General features: G+C 35.3%; 1 long non-coding RNA gene across 1 annotated transcript; it reads left to right on the forward strand.

The window, feature by feature from the left end:
• Positions 1–408: 408 nt before the first annotated feature.
• On the forward strand, positions 409–1793 carry LOC146880963 (uncharacterized). The gene is made up of 2 exons (XR_014986467.1): positions 409–759; positions 840–1793. It is a non-coding gene; the product is annotated as an uncharacterized LOC146880963 (long non-coding RNA).
• Positions 1794–9800: the final 8007 nt, after the last annotated feature.

Genomic DNA, 9800 nt, shown 5'->3' on the forward strand with positions numbered 1-9800 from the left:
TAGCAAAAAAAAAAATAAAGAGGTTAATTTCATTCTCAGCAAGGGTTGAACCCACAACCACTCAATCACAAAGTAAATGCACAACCAATTTAAAAAAAGTCATGTTTTGTGACAATTCCTAAAATTTTAGGATTACATTATCACTTCTCACATTCAATCATAACCTTAAAATAATGCACATAAAAAAAATACTACAATTGGCATACAAAGGACTCAAACCCACATCCTTTCAACACAATAAAGTACTCTCTACTATTTAAGCTAGTACTTTTCCACATCACAACAATTAACATTAAATGTCACAAAGTCTCCTATTACCTACCTTTATTAAATAATTATTTATTTAATTATTTAATTTTCTCGGGTCTTACATTCCACATCATGTGTACTCACTTCGAGTTTGTGACCAATACGAATGTATTTCTCCACTTTTTTTAGATGAAGAAGTCGACCAAGCATATGTGGTCATCTTTGAGTGGTGTGGGTGGTCGGGGATTTCTTAGGTTGTTCTAGTCATCTTATAAAGGCTTCAAGGGTGTATTTTTGCAGGTGCGATCTCCACCCATAAGCCCGACCTCCTCAAGGGGTTTCCGCTATACTAGACGTAGGATCCTACTTTCGCCAAGACTCGACAATTAGGCAACCTCAAGCCTCAAGAGCGAGAGCATTGACTTGTACTGGAACAACTTAGGACTCTCTTCGAGACTAATCAACTACTCAGTCTTGAGTTTCAGCTTGTCAACTTTAAATTTAATATTGGTATAGATTTGTGTCGATCTCTAGTGGGATTAGGATTTTTTTGATGGATGGGATTTAACATTTTGTGCTTGTCAAAACAGGATTTGGCTAAACATTTGAAGAGCCTTCAAGCTTCCTTGTCCCAGCCTACCTCCATCATTCCCCCAACACCAGCTAGGAAGCCATACTATTGTCCTCTGATGACGAGGAAACGATCTCTAGCTCGGGGTTCAAGTGTCGTAGGAGGGTGGTCCTTGCTCATGCCACGGTAAAGGGGGAAGTGGTGACTTCCGCACATTCGCGATCTGAGCATACTCTTTCCTCTATGGGTCATGTACAATTGGAGGTCTCAAGCAGTGCTTCCCAGATCTTTTGGGATTTTTCCTACACCCATATTGCTCATGTTTGCTCAACCAAGAGGTATTTTCCCTTCAAGAGGATGCTTGCACATTCCTCCATAAAACAGAGGTTTTAATGGCCATGCTGTTTGGAAAACTGAACCGCTTGGGTCTAACCGAGGAGAAACAAGATATGGAGATCGCTGCTACAAAGCAAGAAATCTCCCAACTAAAAGCCGAGGCGGTAGAGATGGAAGCCTTGAGAAAAAACGTTAAAGAGTAAGGGGTGAGGATCACCAAGCTGGAGATGAGTTTGGAAGAGATGAAGAGGAAAAAACTTGAGCTCGAAGAAACCCTTCGAAAGATGGAAGTTGATGCCTTAGACAAGGATAAGACGTGGAAGGCTAAGGAGGATAAGCTTGCTAATGATGTTGCCATGACCTACGACGTCAGATTTGAGGTGGCATTAGAGCAAGTGCGCCTTTTATGTCCTTCAATTGATATCTCGGGGGTGGATGCCAACAAGGTGGTTATAGATGGGCGTCTGGTGGAGGAATGAGGGTAACTCTAGATTCTTCTATAGTGGTCTTTTTGGCTAAAGTTATGCTAAGGCTAATTCATTTGAACTTAGTTTGTGTATCAGTGAACATTTTCAGACAAGCTTGTGTGTACTAATTACTATATTTATTACTTTTGCTATTGTGTTTATTTACTAAATACTAAGTTACCTTTTTATAAGAATCTCAGCTTAATCTGTCTTGCTATGTTGAAACATTTGTATGTATCTTGGTTTGTAGTCTCGCCTCGATACCCCTATGAGTAATTAGAAATCCCAAGAATTTTCCCCCATTTACCCTAAACACGCATTTATCTGGGTTAAGCTTGATGCCATATCTGTTGATTGTGGAAAAAAGTTCCGCCAGATCGACCTCGTGCGTGGCTGCGTCTTCCGAAGATACTACCATATCATCTACATACGCTTGTATCATCACAATTAACACTTATTAAGTTTTGGCAAAAGGTTTCATGAAAGTGCAAAACAAATAACATGGGTTAACACTTTTATATATATATATATATATATATATATATATATATATATATATATATATATATATATATATCAATTAGTAACTACTGTTGACAGTGGATTTGTAAAGTAATTATTGTCATTTGATTTGAAGGACTAAAACTATGAAGTTAGTATACATTTCAACACTTGCAAAATGAAGTTGTAGACTTTAATCATCAAACCAAGTTCTCCAAATCATGCATGATCAACTTGTCTTTCCCTAGAAAGTTAATGGAAATCCTTTAACCTGAATTTGCACTTACTTACCCAGGAGTAAGCACGTAGTTAGAACCTTTAGCTCACAGTGGATTACTAGTATCACTTCCAGTTATACTAACTACATGCACCTCAAGATAATGTCATTTAAACAAGCTCATAAACCAACAACATTTAATCCATAATTAAAAACATAAAACTCTTCTACTATTGTATGATAATCTTTGCACATGAAAAAAATATATATCAACATTACCACAAAACCCACTATAAAATTCACAAATGCAAATTTCTAATTTTGGTGCTTCCTCCTCGCGTAGGTCTGAAAAGGAGTTCGTATAGCTTAACTCTTGGAATATTTTCTTGGTTGATTCTTTCAACATGGTTAACCATCCAAATGGTGTTCCCTAAAGAAGTGACATTTGTTGCACAATTAACTTGTTATTTTAAAAAAACCAATATCTTTAGTCCGACAAGAATGTGTAAAAGTCTGCAAAACGTTACCATTAAAACTAACCACTTCGTTTTCAATCAAAAAAGAAAAAAACATACCTTCCTATTAGCCTACGTGTCACCTTTGCAATCATTGTCTTCATTAAAATCACTCATTATAGTCAACCCGAATGAAGAAGTCAGGTCAACTGATGTCAGCATAATTCATGCAAACATCTATTCTTAGTAAAGTACGCCAAAATAATGAGTCTGTTAAATAGTGCATTTCAATCACATAAATGAAGTGTATCATATTAACAAACCTCAATGCAAAATAACATGTATATGATATAACTTGTACACAACATAAAGGACAACTAATAACTTCTTATAAGCTAGGCTCACACTAATGTACAAGGGTTGGCTCATCAGTAAGCACATAATTCGGATAACAGTTTACTAGATAACACCATTCTCATTGTAAAAAATAGATGACATGGGTTCGCAGTTATTAAGTCTTAAGTAAGCACATATATGGATTTATAGTTTATTGAATTAGCCAACCAATGAAAATCATCCCTGGACAACTATATCTACCATGGATATCTAATGTGCAAATCATAGAGCATGAGTTTACAGATATTAAGTCTTAAGAAAGAATATATGCGGATTTACAATTTAATAGATAAGCCAACCAATCAAAAGCATCACTACTCAACTATAAATAACATGGATATCTAATGTGCAAATCATACAACATAGGTTCACAGTTATTAAATACTAAATAAGTACATATGTGGATTTTCAATTTACTCTCAATAAGTTAATCAATGCAAAATCAATCATGATCAACAATAGCTAACGTGAGTAACCAATATGCAAATATAGAGCATGAGTTTTACAATTTACTTATTAACTACTAAGTAAGCACATATGTAAATTTACAATTTACTGAATAAGCCAACCGGTGAAAATCATCCCTGGACAACTATAACTACCATGAATATCTAATGTGCAAATCATAGAGCATGGATTTGCAGATATTAAGTCTTATGTAAGCACATATGTGGATTTACAGAATCTTAAGTAAGAACACAAAATCTTAATCCTAACCTTAACAACCCACATTCGAAACAAAAACTCATCTTCATCATTTCCTTTAACACAAAAAATTATCACAAGCAATACGTAAAAATAAATACAACTTACTACCACACACCTTTCGAAGAAGTGACCCCGATTAGATTCCACCACAAAGACGAAAGCCACAAACTTACGCCACTATAACAACGACGTCACTACAAACAACAACAAAAATCCCTCCTTTCCACCCCAATGGATACAAACGCCGAACCGTCGGAGTTTTCGTCCAATGTGAAAACCCACACCATTCCGAATAAGAAGAAAAACATGGATACGAAGAAGAAGAAAAACATGGATACAAAGAAGATGATGAAACTTTAGAAAAATAGGGGTTGAAGACGAAGAAAAATGGTTGAAGATGAAGATCAGCGGTTGAAGACAACGAACAAGGTGCTCTCCAGTTCAACAACGTGCATTCGCACTTTCTGCCTTTTGTCCTTCCGCTTTCTTTCAAAGAACGTCAATGTGAAAATTGAAAAAATTAAAAAATAAATGTCATGTCAAGTTGTGAGATATGTTGTCAAAAAAATATGGATGTTATTATATAATTTTCTGTTTTTTAGTGTCACTCCATTGCATTAAAACGCTTCAAAGATGAACACTTAGAATCACTTTGTCCCAGTACCATGTGAAGGAATTATGTTTTTCTTCAGTATCTTTATATTTTGCCCTAGTTTCCAAATGGGTTGAAGAAAATTGGTGTGGGGCTCTAAAAAGAACGCGTAAATGCCACAAGTTCCAAGCATCACTAATAACCTAGAAAACGTTACATTTTTAATCTTAACTGTAAAATGTTATAAAATATTAGATCTGTAATCTTTACTATTATTGAAATATTATACAAAAGAAGTTATGTATTTATGTATTTTTATTATACTTATTAAATTTATACTCAACAGAAACATTAAACTAATATTAGTTATTTGTACCGTTTTAAATTTATATTTACAAATTATTTAAATATTGTTTTAATATGATACATAGTAAAAATGGTACATTCATTATATATTTATTAATTATAGTAGAAAAATAATAATTACATTGTTAATATTTTTTCTTATTATAATATATTTTTACTACATATTTTCAAGGGTAAATCTTTTTTACCATTCTTTTTTCTATAAATTCATGTTTAGTTTTCTTGAAACATCACAAGTTAGATTACCCTTGTCCGAATTTCATTATCTTGAAGAGAATTTAGAGAAGAGTTATGGAGAAAATTGAAATAAAATCTATTGGAGTTATATTTACGGTCATGATTTTATTAAATTTTGCACAAGCTGGATTAACCAAGGTTTCTTATTGCAGTTTCAAGTGTAGAATCACATGTTTTGTACAATCATCTCCTTTTTCTTTTGAAAAATGTGTTCATGAATGTATGAAATTGCACTGTAGTAAGTTATCCCCTGATTTTGTTTATAATTGTATCATTGGTTGCCGCTTAACGAAGTCCCTCGTCATCAACAATGGTATGTATTCAAAAATATTTTCTTCTTTCATGGTTTTACTTTTCATGTTTTATTTCACTTTCTTTTTTTTTTGATTTTGATAATTGATCATGCTTATTTATGATTTTGATCATCAACTTTACATGCTTACCAGGTGCTCGTGATCTTGTGAAGAATGTTGCGTACAAGAGTGTAAAGAAAAATTATAATTTATAGCAACAATTTTTGAGTGCAAAAATATTAGAGGTCTTAGTATTCCTACTAAATTATGAGAAATATATATCTTGATTAACAAAAAAATATTTGTTATCTATTTTCGTTTGTTTTTCCCAATTTCTTCTCATAATCTATTTTATCTTCCTTTTCGTCCTTGCAACTCAGGTATTAATAAAACAAATTCTTTTTTAAAGAAAACATTATCAAGTTCTTCCTCCACAACTCTGGCAACTTCATTTTTCTGCTTGAAAGCATCATTCAAGTTGAGCTTTGGAACACTTGCCCTAATTACTACAATGAGAATAGAAATTTCACCTTAGCTAATCAAATATGCATAAACCACTTTTTGCAGGCTTATGTTACTGAGTATTATATGGTTTATACCATCAAAAACATATGCCTGAATTTGGGTCTTTGTATTGCTAAGTCTGTAAAAAACATCATTGACCTTCTGTACCAGGGCACGATATTGAATTGACGCAACCACATTAACAAACACATTATCCTGTAGCAGACACATTTAAACTGATAAAATTTAATAAAAAGATTCCATGCCAAAATGAAAGTATTCATGGTGATTAAACATTGCTTATGATAATCCTACAATCTATTCAGTGAAAGGTATGCAACTTATAAGAAAGGATAAACTTAACAAACAAAACTTTTTAACTGTAAAAACATATCAAATTTTCCTTATAAAAAATTAAATAAAAATAAAGAACTTCATGAATATGATTTTACAAACGATAATGTTATTGTAATTTGAAAGGTTTGGAGTTGGAATTAACATAATATACTATAAAAAAGAAAAGAAAAAGCTATAATGATTGTTGATATTGACACATTCCGACAATTTCAACTGAAATAAGAGGAGTAATGTGTGTGTGGACCACAAGCAAGCATGGAAGCAGAGTGACTTAAAAGTGGAATTGGGAGTGTATTCAAGGCTGTGATTTGGATAATCAGTCGTACATGTTCATTGTAATGTCCATTTAAGCACTTATAACAACATAGGCTGTGAACATGCTCTTTACTTCAAGTTCATTGTAATGCTCTTTATAGTTAAAAAGTTTTGTTTGTTAAGTTTATCCTTTCTGATAAGTTGCATACCTTTCACCGAATAGATTGTAAGATTATCATAATCAATGTTTAATCTCCATAGAGGGCAGTCAATTGTAATGTCCATTTAATCCTACAATCACATCTTCTCATTTTTTTCTTTATGTAAAAAACATGTTCATAAGGGTACTGCTCATACCTATTCTTCTTAAAGTAGGTGTCGATTCTTTCATTCCATGCTCGTGAAGCTTCCTTCAGACCATAAAGTGTCTTCTTCAATCTCAACACTTTCTTCTCTTTGCCTCTTCGCATGTATCCGTGTGGTTGTTCAACATATACTTCCTCCTCCAAGACTCCATTCATAAATGCCGACTTCACATCCATCTGTGTTGAGCTACTAAGGAAATCAACAACCTAATTGTTTCCATCCTCATCACTAGGGCGAATACTGTCATAGTATATTCCTTCCTTCTGTTTGTACTCCTTCACTACGAGTTGAGCTTTATATCGCTCAACTTCACCTTTAACATTTGTTTTCTTCTTGTACATCCACTTTACACCAATAGATTGAGCTCCTTTGGGCAGATCAGTTAGCTCCCACATGTTGTTGCGTTCTATTGCTCTAATCTCCTCATTCATCGCCCTTTGCCACTTCTCCTCCTGCACGACCTCTTCAAAGCTCAAGTCTTCTGAATCTGCCAAGAAACATCCATTTACTTCGTTAGTGGAGTTGTACATGTCTTGCAAGCTTCGTGCTCTGGGCTGTAGAGGTTCATCTTCTTCATCAAAAGTCTCATGATCTATCACAACATGTGGTGTATATATTTTCGAGCTCTTAGACTCCTTCTCCTAGTTGTTCCACTTCCAGACGCTATCTTCATCAATTTGAACATCTCAGCTCATAATCACCTTCTTTGTTATTGAGTTGAACAACCTATACGCCTTAGTTTTTTCATCGTACCCAATAAACACGTACTTCTTGCTTCGATCTTCAAGTTTGGTCCTTTATTGAGCTGGAACATGACCATAATCAATGCTACCGAACACTTTGAGGTGAGACACACTCAGCTTTCTTCCACCCCAGACTTCTTTCGGTGTCTTCTCGTTCAGCTTAGCATGTGGACATCTATTTTGCACATAGATGGCACATTGCACTACTTCTACCTAGAACTCTTTAGGCACATTCATGCTTTTCAACATTGTTCGAACCATGTGAAGTATGGTTCGATTTTTCCTCTCAGCTACTCCGTTCTATTGGGGTGAGTATGGTGTTGTCAAAAATCTCCTTATTCCTTGCTCGTCACAATACTTCATGAGCTCGGATGAGATGAACTTGCCTCCTCGGTCAGACCTAACATATTTGATAGGCATGTCAGTCTCCTTTTCAAACATTGCTTCGAACCTTTTAAACACTTCGAACAACTCAGATTTCTCCTTCAAAAACTACACCCATGTTTTTCTTGAAAAATCATCTATGAAAGAAATGAAATACCTTTTCCCACTAAAAGATTCAGGGGTAATCGATCCACAAATGTCTGTGTGAATTAATCTGAGTTGTTCCTATGCCCGGTACTCGGCAGTCCTGGAAAATGAGATCCTCAGATGCTTCCCGAGCACACACTCTTCACAAAATTTATTTTCCAACTCCACACTTAGGAGTCCTCGCACCATCTCCTTTTTGACTAGCTCGGCCAGCCCACCAAAATGAAAATGGCCAAACCGGAAGTGCCACATCATAGCTTCATCCTTCACGTCAAGTTTCAAGCATCTCTCATGGACTATTTTCAAGTGCAGCTTGTACATCCTGTTTTTCTTCATCTCTACTAGGGAAATCAATCGATCTAATTTGTCCTTCAAGTATAATACTCAGGTTTTCATCAGAACCGAATAGCCTTTCTCCATCAGCTAGCCCATGATCAATATGTTGCTCTTGAGATTGAGTACATAGTACACGTCTCTAATTTCTCCAACTCAGTTGTTTTTTTGTAGGTACCAAATTATACCCAGCCTTTTACTGCCACCTTTGAAGCATCTCCAAATGATATGTGTTCGGCCTCAACTTTGGTAAGCTCCTTAAAAAGATTCGCGTCCTCGCAAATATGGTTGTTTGCTCATATATCAAGGTACCAAACTAAGTTGTCAAAACAACTCGGACTTAGCTCGACTCCTGATCTCCTGGACATCATTAATACTCATTTTTCCTCAGCGTCCCCAGAGAGGAAGTTCGTTTCCTTCTTGCATTCAGATCGACAGTCCTTCACGAAATGTCCAACCTTCCCACAATTGTAACATTTAACTTTTGGGTAACAGTCTTTGGCAAAATGACCATACTTCCCACATTTGAAGCACTCAACTCCTAAGTTGCTCGACTAACCTCATCGGCCTCTACCACCACGACCCCCACCTTGTACTTGGCCACGCCAGTTTCGTTGGCTGACCTGTTCTTGACATCTTTCATATCCTCCTCTGCCTTTACCACGTCAGCCTCGAGTGTTCTGAGTATAATGAACATTCTTCTCTAAAATGGTTGACTTTGCTTGGAGTGCTTGATCAAGGGACTTCTCCTTCTTCTTCCTTCTCCGCTACTCATGCGTCTCAAGCAACCCAGCAAGCTTTTCCACCAAGAGCACTGTCAAGTCCTTTGATTCCTCTATTGCACAAACTATATTGTTGAATTCGTCGGTTAATAACCTCAAGATTTTCTCCACCAATAGGCAAAGTGGGCAGCGTTTCTCCATTTCTACCAAGCTGATTCACTATGGTCTCAACTCGGGAGACATACTCGACAACCCCTTCAGCTTCCTTCATCCTCATCCTTTCAAGCTCGCCTATGAGAGTTTGAAGTCGAACTTGCTTCAAACGGTTATTGTAAGACCCGTGAAAATTAAATAACTAAATAAATAAATAATTAATAAATGTGGGTAGTGGGAGCCTTTAAGGCATTAATTATTGATTTATATAACGTGAAAAAGTACTAGCTCAAGTGGTTAAGAGTACTTAGTTATGTGAGAGGATTTAGGTTCAAGTCCCATGTATGCCAATTGTGTGTTATTTAATTTATTATTATTTTTAATAATATGCTTGATCATGTTAAGTGATAATATAATAATAGAATTATATTAAATATCATGAAACATG

The sequence above is a fragment of the Vigna unguiculata genome, chromosome 11, assembly GCF_037176805.1.
Source record: "Vigna unguiculata cultivar grain cowpea cultivar isolate G323 ecotype 2 chromosome 11, ASM3717680v1, whole genome shotgun sequence".
NCBI classification, from domain to species: domain Eukaryota; kingdom Viridiplantae; phylum Streptophyta; class Magnoliopsida; order Fabales; family Fabaceae; genus Vigna; species Vigna unguiculata.